Source organism: Taeniopygia guttata, chromosome 8 (genome assembly GCF_048771995.1).
Source record: "Taeniopygia guttata chromosome 8, bTaeGut7.mat, whole genome shotgun sequence".
NCBI lineage: Eukaryota > Metazoa > Chordata > Aves > Passeriformes > Estrildidae > Taeniopygia > Taeniopygia guttata.
The window spans coordinates 20,777,411-20,791,543 of record NC_133033.1 but is presented as its reverse complement, the minus strand read 5'-3'; the positions used below and the strand labels follow the sequence as shown (position 1 = coordinate 20,791,543).

Genomic DNA, 14,133 nt, shown 5'->3' with positions numbered 1-14,133 from the left:
AAACTAGCCATCTTAAGTGTTTATAAATTTCACTGTGAGTACACATGAGGAGCAAATAATTTATGTGGTGTGTTTTTTTCTCTCCCTCAACTGGCTTTGAAATGGGTACAATTTTTTTTAAAATAAAAACTTTAAAGTTTTCATAACAGTAGTCACTTACAAAAAAGTGATTTCCATATCGTTCTGTTAGGAGGTCCTTGGATTTCCTATACATGTTCTTTAGTGTCCTCTATTACATGCAAGAAATTACCACATTTAGCAGACAGTAATTTGATTTGTTTTGACAGATAAGGAAATGGGACAATTTACTTTTTGCTAGTTCTCTGCAACTGTCAAAAAAAAAAAATCAGAAATACCCTTGAGTGGCAAAGCATACTGGTATTGAAAAGGGAATGTCATTTGAACCCCAGTTTATTGGTTCCCCTGCCATCTTTAAAGAACCATTTTCCTTGTGAATTGCAGAGAGCAGACTTGTACAAACTTCACATTGTGTTTATTGATGGCAGGGCATACACCTGACAGATTTAGCAGATGTGTGGGTACCTTGTGTCTCCTCTAGAGAGAGGAGAGAGTCTCCTCACTGCCCTGAGGAGACTCTCCAAGCAGGTGGGAAGACTTGAGGAGAGAGGCCGTGGGAGAGTTTGTCCAGAATTTGTGTGGAGGTGTCCGTGTCCTGATGGGGTGGTTCTTGGTGTAGCAGATGTGGACGGATTTTGGTAGAGCTCTGAGTCATGTTCAGAGGCTCAGTTGGGTCAGTTGTGTGTGGCACAGCTGTTTGCAGCGGAACTGTGAGTCACAGACTTGTGAGTTTCCAGTCCTTGCTAAAGAACATATTCACATATCTGCTCTTGTGGTTTCATTTAGAAATAAGCGAGCAGTGCAAGAATGTAAAAATTATATGGACTAGGTGAAGTACTTACTGTATACTGATTTCTGGGTTTTTTTAAGAACACATTGAGAAGTGGCATGTTATTGTCACAAATTGAAAAATACTTAGTTCTGAAAAAAGTGAATGGGAGCTGAACACAAATATTTCCTGAATCCTATGCCCAGAAAATTAGTTGCAAGGGTCTGTTGTAATTGTTTTGCTTAATTACTCTCCTGTCCTTGTTTTACATAACCTCACTTATTCTGATCTATTAAAAGGTTGTTGCTGCATATTTTTTCTATCTATTCGTTCACACTAAAGTATCATCTTGCAACAAATCAAACAAGTTTGTCTTCTGCTACATGGACTCCATGCTATTCTGCTTATCTGACTTAAAGGCAAGAATCAGCCTTGCAGTATTGTTGTGTCCATTTTTCTAAAAAATCACTATTGTTGCTTCTCCGGTATGGAGCACCATCTCCATAGAGAGGCAGAGAAAGATTTGTCATTGTTATAAATTCCCAGTTACAAATTGCATATATATTGATTTTGTTTTTCTTTCTAATCTTGTGTCAATAAGCTATTATGCCTTTTAGACAATAGTCACTAATCCAGGATCATACTGTGTTTTATTTAGACTTCATTTTATTTAGCTGATTAGTTTGCAGAACAAAACAATACTAAACAAAACCAGACCAAAAATGAGGTTTTCTAGACAAAATCTAGAAAATTCTTACAGCTTAGCTCCAATGTTTGCATTCAGCATGTTATTTAAAAAAAAACACCTAAGGAACCATTTGTGTTGAAGTGATGTTCTGTTAGGCAATTAGTAAGCTGATGCTTATGCAGAGGCCTGGAAGTATGCTACAGAGGCTGCTTGTACTGCTTCTGTATGTGCTCTTTTGTATAATAGGTTAAAAAAAAAGTGTCCGCTCTCAGGCAGATGCTTTCACTGTCCCTGTGTTAGGTTGTATGTTTTCCTTTATGCATGCATCAGTGCCAAAACCAGTTATGGGTTACTGCTCATGCAGAAATTTTTAGGCATGACAAGAGTGACTGTTGGTTTTTATGTAGATTTTTGTAAATAGCCAGTCTCTTCCTGTAATTTCGTCATGCCTCTTTAAAATGAATGTAATTGATGATACTACATTTAAGATGACAGGGACGTACTCATACAACCAACTTAAATTGTGTTGTGCTATCACACACTGCTGTTAAATTACTAAATATTTAATTTGTTCTACATGCATTAGCATTTTAGATTTTAATAGGACTAATTTTACTAATAAAACAGGATCCAGCTCTCTTCACTAAGTTCAGAAGACCAACAGAGCACTGAAGGAGGACTTCCCAAGTTAGTGGTTCTCAGGTAGCCTTGGTAGATTAGTTTTTCTGGCATTGTATATGTCTCTTGTAAATTTAAGGTAAATGAAAATACAAGCATGAAACTAACACTAATAATTTACGCAGTCCTTCTTTCAGGAATGAGGAATGCCTTTTACAGGTGTTTTTAAAATGCTTCAAGAAATTTGCTTTTCATGAGGTCACCAATATGTGTGCAGTGTGGTTCTGAAGTCATTCAGCTGTGAGTCAGTAACATAAAGACTGGGATGAGTTCTTCACTTTTAAAATGATCCTTAACACAGTTAGTCTACAGGCACCTGGAATAATGTGCCAAAACTCAAAGCTCATTGTACTTTAATAATTAAAATTATTATTTTAGTGCAATGTTCTGGAGTTCTCTTCCCAAGGTGATTGTGTAGCAAGAGAGTGGAAGGATCTGGTGACAAGACACTTGTACTTGACAAGGTATTGGTGGCAGGGTGCCCTGGGTGGTTATTGAAGTGTGGCTTTCCTCTTCTGCCCCGTGCTCTGAGCAGCTGCTCCTGGGCTCCATCAGCACCCCTCCATTTTTGCAGTCTAAATCACAGGAACTCCTGAGATATAGTAACAGTAAAGTTCTGCCAGTATGGTGGGGGCCTTTTGCACTGCTGAAGGATCTAGTCATTGTGGCACTGGGGCTCAGGGGAGACACTAAGCTTGCTCTTCATCTTGGGCTTCATGCTGCTCTCTTGTTGAAGAGGCAGCTTTCCTGTGTGGTCTTTTATGGTCTCCCATGGACTTAACCTGCTAAAGACTGAGCAACAGATCTTTTCACAGTTATGTTGGGCTCTGTACTGAACCCGCCTTCCTGTTGTTTATGATGAGCTGTTTCAATCAACCATCTATTTTATGGTTACTTAAGAATAGTCTTCTGAATTGGATTGTAGAAAAATATGATATTAGTATCTTAAGACTCAGCACATAGTATTGTTCAATAATGCAGACTTCTCACTGGTGCTCACATCCTCCATTTAAAACCCTGACTGTACTGCATCAAATTGCTCAGCAGACTGAGTCCAGATAATGCTAAATTATACTCTGCTGCTCAGGTTTCAAAGTATTTCGTTTATTCACAATTTGATTATTTTAGGCTATTACAAATACTCACTTGTGCTCTAGGATTTTAATTTTTTTTCTATTTTTCATATTTTCATAAATCTTCATTCTCATGAGACCATGCTCATGAATGTTTTACTCTGTGAGATGCCAAAATGACATTCTTTGAAATGTAGTTTTGGACCATTTCTTGGTGTACCTTAGCTGTTATTGTGAGACTAGGTTCAGTATAATTTAGCTGTCGCATGAAATGGGACACATACAGAGGTGACACATGAATTTCCGTGAGCATCCACTTACTTGCCTGTGCTGAGATGATCACAGCTGTTAATTCATACTAGTGGAAGTAGGTATTTATGCAATTTTGACACATCTCCCACACAAATTTGTGTTGCCTTCAATGATGTCTTTCACTTTGGCAGACAGCTTGGAGTGAGTGAATGCAGCCTTTTAGACAGCAAGTGCCTATGATAGTGTACAGGTGGAATGTTTTATGTCCACTGAACCTTTCTTTCACTGTTTGTCAGCATCCTTAAGGAAGGAAGCCTACTGCAGCTTCACAAAGATTTGTCTGTTTTTAAGTTGGTGGTGTAAATTAAGGTTCTAAAACTTACCAATTCTTGTGTTATACTGGTGCTTCACTTGATTCCCCTAATTAGGAGGGTTACGTGTCACTGAACAAATGACGTGCACTTTGCCTAACACTGGCTGGATTTCAGAGTGACATGGTGCAAAACAGCATGTAAAAAGATGTTAGTTTCTACATTTTTAAATTTGTATTTTAATTGCCTTTCCCCTCAGAATTTTTTGGAAATTGAGAATTCTTAATGGTTTTGTGTCTTATTTATCACAGGAATTGCAGCTGTGGATCAAACCACAGTTTCTTCTACGTCACCATTGACATCCAGACCAGATTTTTCAGAACAGTGGTCTGTTCCCATAGGGAGCAGTGGAGGATGTAGTACCTAAGGAATTTTGCAAGATGCGTCTGCTGGAGCTTTTTTTGTGCGCCAAACATTCATTATGCTGTTATGCATTATGGCTCGTTATGTCATTGCAGTTTGCTGCATAGGCCACAGTACTGTAATCTGTAGATGTGGTCTAGATGTAGATGTGGTCTTCTGTTTGAAGAAGGATGTAATAAAATGAAAATAAGTTCAGACGAGGGCCGTGGAGGTTTTTGATTGTGTTAAACAAGCAATAGAAAATGAGCAGTTTGTCAGCTTTTGGCAAGAGGCAACACAGGGAGGGAGACTTAGAGGCCTGAGAAAAGAGAAAATTATTTGCTGTCCTTTCCAGTGTGGAAACACAGGGGGTGTCCAATGGAGGTACTAGGTAGCACTTAGAGATGCCAACTGTATGGCACTCAATGCAGGAAGGATGGCATTTGGTGGCAGGTCAATACATTGAAGCTCCAGAGAACATCACAAAGTGTAAAAATACTATACAGCCATTGAGTTTTTGTCTCCAATCGTTCAAACTTACTTTTGGAGTTTGCTTTCCGTTCATGGCCATTCCCACTGGTTTGTGGTTTGGGCTTCTGGACTTATCTGTTCCACTTACTTGACTTGCAATCCTTGAGAAGTATTCTCTGAATGTATTGGAAACCCCTGTCCTTGCCACAGAGAGTATGGTCTAATAAACTGCAAACCTGAAGTGACACACCAGCAAAAATAGAACAGGGGATTTTTAAAATAGGTAACTGGAGGACAGTCAGATTCATATTGGGCAATTTGTAGAGAGCTGTACTTGCATCCTTTAGGTCTTGCTAGGAATTTATTCTGTGAACTTAAGAGTTTGGAAAAGGATGCATATATGTAATTCAAGAAAGCATTTTAAGTATTTAATGAATCACGCATGTTACTGCTAATGACTGTTAATAAGAATATTGTGCTGTCCTCATGGAAATCAAAGACTTAGTACATGACCTGTATCTGCTGGTAAGAAATGGAAAAGCACAGGAGTTATTTGGGCTAGGTTCACCTTTAATAGGAGCTGTCAACCCTGTGTAGGTCATCAGCCCTCCTCTCCCCTCCCTAGTTGTATCGAATTTCTATGCAGGATTCAGTGCTGACTGCTTTGAGAGTTTAAGTGTTTAGAAAAGAACAAGTTAGTACATGCTGACTTAAACATGCTCTTGAACATACACTGTAGGTGTATGTAAAGGGATTACACAGTCGAGGTCCAGGTCTGGCTTTTGGGGCCTGTGTTACATAACTACAGCCCCAAGGTATTCACAAAGGAGATCGCGTTCAGATGGTGAATTCAGTGGTGCTTACTTTTAGGTTGGGGTAGAAATAAGCAAAAGGGATTGTGGTTCTGTAATGGAGCTGAAGTCGGGTGTGGATCCCCCAGGGAAGTCTCTGCCTTTAGCCTGTGTGGCAGCTTTTTGTCACAGCTTCATAGGGCTCCTTTAGGGCTCACTCCAAAATTAATTTCCCTTCCCTAGGGAAGGTAAGAGGTCTTCTCATGTTATTGTACTAACATTAGAGACTTGGTAAAAGCCAAGCACAGTCATGAATAAAAGATATCAAGATAAAATGGAAGCAGCTCTTTAGTGTGCCAAGCAAACAATATGGAACAGATGTTTTGCACAGATGTGAAGATCTGTGTTTCATACTGTTGCTGTAAGGTTTTTCATGGTTTCAGTGTGAGTATAATTTTTGTTTTCTGACTGTAAAAGTGTTGAGAGCTAATTAGTTTGAAGTTTTCAATTTTTTTTGCTGTTTAGGTGTATCAGTTAAGCTGGAAGCTTCAGGGCTCCCTCCGCCCTACAATAAGTTTAAATCCTTTAGGAAGGTATAGGTTTTGAGGTTTCTGACTACTGCTAATATTTCATCAACTAAGTTGAAATGTTCAGTGTTTAGAAAGCCTATGTTGGGACCAATGACAATACACCCAAGTAGGAAATCAGTGTCATTAATACTTCTGCTGTGTACAGAAGCAGTTTTCCACGTCACAATTGTAAATACACCTTATGGCACAGTGACTACAATTTTACTTTAAATGGCAGTTTCATAAAGTTTTGGAAATTATTTTCTTGTATTTGGCTTTTATTTCATGTCTCACACAATTAATGAATCTAGTATTTTATTATTTCAGTGCTCTTTGCTCCTGGATCTCTCTTTTAGTCTATTTTGATTTTCTTGTTTAAACTTTTGTTTTAGTGTGCGTCTGCCCCTTTCCTGTTCCTTTTCCTGGGGTCCTCTTTCATTTCCTTATTGTTGTCTTCCTCCTATTCATGTTCTCCTTAGGACTATTTTCCATGTTCTTTTTGCATTTGCTTGTAAACCACTCAGATCTTCCTCGAAAGACATTTTAGAAATGAAGCTTTGGGATATAAGATAGATAGGTTACCTATTTGAAAAGGCACCTATGCACAGGAACTCCCTAGCTAATCTCTTTGCACTTCACATGCTTAATACTGTGTTCCAGTTGCTGTTTTTTTGACAAGATACTGCAGAATAGATTTTGTTAAGTCTTGCTAGTGGGGAACAAAGTGCTACTCTAAAAATTGCCCTTTGCAACAGGGTGCTGTCCTCAGTTCTCCCACCTTTTTCTCTTGCCAATTACGCGTAGGGAATTCCTGTAGTGGGGGCTTAATGGTTTAAGTATTTCCCTGTATTGCCAGTTTCATGGCTCATGGGAGCACTTGACTTCAGGGACAAAGAGAATTTCGATGTTTCTTTGCTCTCACTTGCTCAACCAATGCTGTAATGCCAAGGAGAGAGTTAGTAGTGCATAAAGATCCTGAACTTCTTTCCCTGCTCTCTATTCACTGGTATCAGTATTAATAGAAGTGGAGCATCCTTTGTGCTTCCTCAGCTTCTTTTCAAGTTTTAATTTCCATTTTCTTTCTTTGACACAAAGAAAAGAGCAAACATACATAAACAAAACTTCATACTCAAGCCAAAATGCAATAGACACAATTGAATAGTAGTCAGTTAGGAATTTTAAGAGCCTTCCTATGAATATTTAATTACTACATTAAGTGATCAAATAAAGAACATGCTATTAATATTCATAGAGTGTTAGCAGTGGTTCAGAGGAATTTAATACAGTTTTATAGTTCATAAAGTAGTGTTATAGTTCATACAGCAGCTTGTGTTGTGCAGGACTTCAAAGAATGCCCACATCTGGAAAGGTAATAACATTACAGGTCTCCCTAGCTGCTCCTTAATCTTAGTGTCTGTTCTTTGCACAGCACATTTCCTAGTAAAATTCTTCAGTCATGTAATGGTAGCAGAACTGTAAGCACCTCTACAAAGAGCTCAGTGTGGTGTCTCCTCCATATTTATTAGTGTACCTGCTTTGTGGCTTTTTGAGAGCAAAGTCTGGGAGGTATTTAACATTTGCTTGGTTTGCTTCTGCTTAGAGCTTTAGAAATATTGATCCTCTGAATGATTGAGGTGGTTTCCTGAAGAGGAGGTCAAATGCAGAATGTAAAACTGAATTCCTTTGATGTGAGTGACGCGCTCTTCCTGTGTGTGTTAGTTTCTTTTTTAAATGTAATTTGCAAGTTAATAGATTTTATCTAAGAGTAAGAAAAAGAGTAATGCTTACTTGCCTGGTAGCTTCCATTTGCTTATTGAAAATAGGAGCACTTATCCTCTCATGTTGGCTTCTCTTTAAATTCCTTATGGCCCTTTTACCTTCATTAAGTAAGAGTCTGGCTTTAAAGATTTTTCCAAGAAAAGCTGCACACATATGAAGAAGAAAAACATTATAAATGCCATTCCTGAGTCTGATATTGCTCTTTTCTTTCTTGCTAGCTTATGAGAAGACATTATTAGATGTTGAATTAAGACTTCATCAGTGGGCCCATACTTCATTAACTTACAAATCATTACAGCTATTTTTTACTGCATATAGTGATAATTACTCCTTTTGGCAGAGCAGAACTAATCTAATGTACTTTTCCTGGCTCTTCACAGATTTCAGCAGTCATAATTTCTATGTTGAATTGTTAACCCTGACTGTACAATTCTGTCAGTACCATAGCGGGGCTGTGTCTGATTATCTAGTAATCTGGTGTTAATTAACATACAGATAGTAAAGAAAATAATTGTGACATTTAGTAGAAGTATAACGTGCTCCTATTTTGATAACCCTCCTTTTGGGATTGTTCTGTCAAAGATGGCATGTGTTGGGGAACTGTCCAGCCTGGCTTATGGAAAGGAGCTCTTGTTATATGAGCAGTTGTATCTCTAAGTACCTGATTTTCTCCCTTTATTGGATGTGGCTGAAAGAACTGTAGGGAAGCTGGAAGTTTCCTGTGCACACACACTGTGCAGGCACTGATGAAACCCTTGGATCTTTATCTCTAGTTCCCGTGGCTCCTTTTTTTTGTGTGTAGGTTCAAGGTACAGTTTTGGTCTTGCTGCTGTGTACCTTTGCTATGGTCATGGGATCTTGGCTTGGTCACTAGAGGTGATGGTGGTGTTTGCTCACAGTTGCCACTTCTGGGATCTCTCTCAAATTCAGACTCACCAGGATTTGAACAGCATTTTAATGAAGTTTATGCTGTTCCTATCAGCACAGTTGTTGCAACAAATAGCAAAGCAAATGGAACAAGTGATAAGACAAGAATCTGCAACCCTGAGGGCATTAGTCAACTTCTTGAAGGAAATTTTGAGGAGACAAGTTCTGTTTCAGTGCTTTCTTTCACTGAAACAACTTGCACTTATCAATATTGGTGACAGAATGTACAAAAGCAATCCTTCCAGTTAAATCCATTATGGAAATTTTCACATTTCTCCTCTTGCTTAACAGGTATAAGTGCAACATTTTCCTTTTTGCATATATTCTCAGGAACAGAGTGGAAAAAATATATTCCCAGCTAATATGTTCTCAGCATCATTTCAGGAACAGATAGGAAAGGTCAGGAGCTCATGTTTTCATGTTTTGTAGTAAACATTGAGGATGTAGAAAGTGCATTTAAGCGTTATGGCAATGGTCTGCTCTTCTGTTTTTCTGACTTTCCTTCTTGTATAATTCTGATTTTCTAAAACATAAATAGCCCATAGAGAAATTTCACATGTTCACAAACCCGAATATGCTTCCTTGCATGTAATATCAGTATTTCACAATTAAAGTAATTGTACCTTCTGAGATGTATGAATTGAAGTCAAGTTTGCGCCTCTCATTGCTTCTTTTATATATGTGTTTTGAAAGTCTGGCCTTTCCTCAGCTATTTTTGCTATAACATGCTTGCTGTAATGCAAAATGCCATTACTTTTTGGTTTTGCATATAAGGCTCATTAAAGATAAGGCAAAGACAAATAGCTACAGCTGTGTAGTTTATAAAGTGCTGCCATTTAGAGGAGGAATAGGAGGGGAAGATTTCAGGACTTTGTGGTTGACATGCCTTGTTTCTTCCACAGGAGGTAAAGTGGATTTAGTGAGCAATAGGCTGAGTCCCTTTTCTATGTTTTTACTCATTTATCATAGCTTCTATATGATGGTGGCTAGGAGCATCTGGTCTCAGTCTTTATGCAGTTATTGGGAGCCTCCTGAAGTCTGTGTGGGGCTGGGATCACAACATGCAGAAAAGCCAGTGAAGTGCAGTGACAAAGGGATGGGTATTCCATGTCAGCAAAAGTGAATCACAGTGGGGGAAAAAAACACCTTTCCTGACAATGAATGACAGTGATCTGGTCTGGTTTTAATGCCCTGTATAGCCTAGCATCTGTTTAGACTGCCTTAACTGACTGAGGTTTCAGTATATTCCTAGTGTGGATGTCTGATCCAGACACAAAGGAACTGCCAGCTTCCCAGGCTTGTGACTAAATATCTGTGCTTGTGACTCAATCATCATGATAAAAAGGAGGTGGAAGTTGAAACAAATACAAACAGCTTTTTCCCCCTGTCCCACTATTGGTAATTAAAATAATAAAAAAAAGCGAATTAGAACTGTCTTTCCTGAATACTTGTCATTTCTTGGCCTTTCAGTTTTCACTGGTCTGACTGGTGTTGCTCTGTTGGAATTTCATTAAATGTCTTGTGGCACAATTTGATCTTCAGAGCTCTTTGTGTTGGTTTCTGAATGCCTGTAGAATTGCTTTTAGTACAAAGGATACATCTAGATACTGAATATTATGGTCTGTATCAAACAGACCTTTATTCCATTGAAGTACTTCAGTGCCAAAATATATTTTTTGAGAAATACCTCTTAGATTATGGGAATAGAGGTTATAATTTCCCCCCTCTTTTTCTTTTGCGTTTCATCTTTCACTTCAATAAAGGTCTGGTTTGAGAAATCCTTCTTCCCTGTGGGCAGCTTCAGCCCTACCTGTGGTTTTAGTATCTAATTAGTAATTTCTGTTCAGTACCCTTTGTAAAATATTTCTGTGCATTTCTGTCAGTGCACAGAACCATGTGTGGAAAAAGCCTCAAATAAATGTTTTTGTGTGAAGTGGCAAATATTGTGGGAGACAACAGTGGACAATTTTTGTGGGACCTGGTATAATTTGGTTTGCCCACTGTCTTGTGTTTAATATTCAGACAAATACAAACCCAATTAAATCATACCTGCTTTTTTAAGGTGGTATATGCACTTTTTTCCAAACTTGCTTGTCATTTTAATAAATGCTAATGAATGTGTTAGTTAGTGCCTCTTGCGAAATTAAATTTGGTAGAGAACAGACCAGAGGCCACTAGAACATATTCCATAAAAACCATAGTGGTTTGTCACAGGAGTTACACCATTTCAGCAGCCCTGAAAATGGCTGCATTATGGGTTTGCAGTAGTGAAACATTAGGATACTTTGGAAATGTCTTCATAATCTATAGCTGTTAGTAGTGAAAGTGTTTTCAGGCTCCTGAGCCCCTGTCACAGAACCACAGAATGGGGATGGGTTGCGATTTCTGTCCATCTGTCTCTGGTGCTGGATATAGTCTCCTCTCATAGCATGCCTGTGGATCAGCAAGAGAGAAGTTGTGTTTCTCACTAGTGTCAATTTTTTTTTTACTGATCTGTGTACTGAGAATGCTGGACTGCTGTAGTTTAAGCCATATAGTTTAAAAAGAGGTAAAAAAATGCATCATTAACTATTCCAAGGGAATGTTTTAAAGTTATGTTATTTTTTTTTAAATGAAAACAGTTATTGTACTGAAAGACAATGTTTCCTGTGGAGGAGACTTTGAGTGAGGCTTAGCTCTCCTTGGATCTCCAAAAACTGGGTACCCAACTGCTCTAATGATCTCCCTTGCAGTGTGCCGAGCTATGTTTTCTTTTGAAAAAGAAACACAATAATGCAGTAGGTTTCCAAATATCCTGAGGACTGTACTTACTAATGAGAGACTGCAGAGTGATGGTGCCTTTTTCTTACTGCCAGCGAGGAAGGTTGTCTTTTATAGAACTTCCTAGATTTAGCAGTATGCTCTTTTTTAATTTGGAGGCTTCTCTTACTGATCTTTACCCCTTCATACAATAACCACAGTGATAAAAACCTTTGTTTTCAAAGAGGCAAACTCTTCCTTTAGAAAATTGCAGTATAAAGTTTTGGAGATAATTCTGCAAGTTTTCTGGGTAATATACTCAAATAACTTTTCTGAAACATTAGTAGCATACAACACAGGATTTTTAAAGACTCTTTCATGTATTGTACTGCAAAATGAATTAACTTAAATATGAACATGCTTAGGATTTAGTTTTGCAGCTTTATCCTTGTAGCTGCTGTGTTTAGCTTAATAGTAATAAGAATTTCATTTTCATTTTACAAGAGAAAACTGATGGATATAGAATGATTATAGGGCCAAGTCAAACTCATTAAGCAGTCTTTGAAGTTGTAAGGGGTTAGACAGTGATGTTAGGATTTCTCTCCTGCTGAAGGCACTGGCTGGCACACAGGGATGATGTGCTGCCATCTCAAGTGCAGGCAGATTTGACAGATGCTTACCATTGATTTCTGAAGCCTACAAGACTTGTTACATGTTATGTGGCCGTTGAACATTAGATCATAATTAGGTCAAACCTGCTTAACATAATGATACACGCTAATGAAATAGTATTTAAAAAACAAAAAGAGGGGCAGAGAAAGACAGGGGATTAGATCCTTCTTTGGTTTTACAGTTAGAATATTCCAAAGAATTTGATTTACTACTTAGAATGTAGGTGCCTTAACAGCTCCTTGAAAACATGTGAGCTTGTAATATGCTTTCTAATCTGCTCGGATATAATTAATAGTAACAATAATTTAAACAAAAGCTGATATAATAAAATTGCCTCTAAATTTAAAGAAAATTAAAGTAACTAATAAATCTTGTTGGAAAAATGCTGCCATCTTTATCTTTTATTGTAGATATCTGTTAATAATAGTTGGAGAGATATTACTGAAGGGAGAGGACATCTTGTTTGTGAAAAACTGCTGATCCCTTAAATGGTTCTTTTAGCTATATTAAGAAGCTAAATGCAACTCACTAAAATGCTCTTTACCAAATCTAGGTCAAATTTTAGACCCATGACAGCTCCTGTCTCTCCCTTAACTTCTTGTTCCCTTTAGAGGTAAACAATTTAATGCAGCTGTAAGCTTTCTTTGCACTGGGAAACTTGAGCACTAACTAATACAAGCTCAAAACTTAGGTTTCAAAAAGGCAGCTGAATTTTCCAGTGAGTATCACATCTGTCAGTGGTTTTGAGAATTTTGACATAAGAAAATAGATTGGTATTTAAGTTGAATCAGTATTGTGCATTGGACAAACTAGTGGCCATTGATAGCTTTAAAGAAAAATAATAAATCTGGGGAAAAATACAGCTGAAAACAATACCTTTGTATGTGCCATCTTGTTTTTAAAGCTATTTTTAAAGATCAGCTCATTTTCTGATTCTTTCTACCAATGTGATGGAGGAGGAAGTACATATATTGAACATTTGTTGGCTTTTTAACCTTGCAATTTTAACTTCAAAATTATAATCATTGCAAAACCAGATAAGCTTGCCACATTGACTAAGGAAGCTAGACTAATTAAAGTTTTGCTTGGTGTAAAAGCAGTCTGGCATAAGTGCAGTGTTGGCCTTGAGCAGCTCAGTGCATAGGCCAGTGATGACTGCCCCAGGTGAGTTGGGAAGTACCTGCTGGAGAGGCTCTTTGGGAAGGGGGAAAAAGGTGGAGGCTGCAGGTCTACCCTGCACAGCTGGGAATCCTTACTATTGGTGAGGCCCTGGTCAGTCACAGGGGCTCTCCTGGCAGCTTTGGGTTGCACAGGGATGGTTTTTGTGATGCTTTGTGATGAGTTTGTTGGCTGCTCTGATGTTCATAGCCATTGACTGGAGCAGTCTGTTCTTGTAGCATCTCTCATTGATCAATGCTTTCATATTGTAGCATCTCTCTGATCAGTGCTTTCATTTGTGTGCCCTTGCTGTAAGCCTGGTCTGCCAGGTGCTCTGCTGTTCCTGTGTCTCACTGGGTAGTTGTAGAAGATGTGAAGTAGGGCTGCCTATTGAATTGGTACAGGTGTGACACTCAAGATCAAAAATACTGCTTTGATCCAAACAGGAAGCTGTAACATACAGCAATTCTGTAATCCATCCTAATATGAGTGATCCTTATGGATCCACTAAAATATGCAGAACTGTGTTGTAATATTGAGTTGCTGAGTCAGTACTTTAAAAATGCATATTCAAAGCATGATGTGAGGTCCTTTGAAATGCTGCTGCTTATAAATATTGTATTTGCTTTTCTACTGTGGCTCATAAGACTACACCAGCATCTTTATGAAGATGTCCTCACAAGGTGCTAGTACCCCACAGGGCTGATTGTTATGAAGTGCATATTGCCCTTTTTAGCTGTCCCTCTGAAGATACTGATACTGGTAAGGTCTGGTGT

General features: G+C 38.3%; 1 protein-coding gene across 4 annotated transcripts in view; it reads left to right on the top strand.

The window, feature by feature from the left end:
* Positions 1–14,133, top strand: part of VAV3 (vav guanine nucleotide exchange factor 3) — a 148,619-nt gene that overhangs the window by 13,298 nt on the left and 121,188 nt on the right. The gene's annotated exons all lie outside the window — the stretch shown is intronic.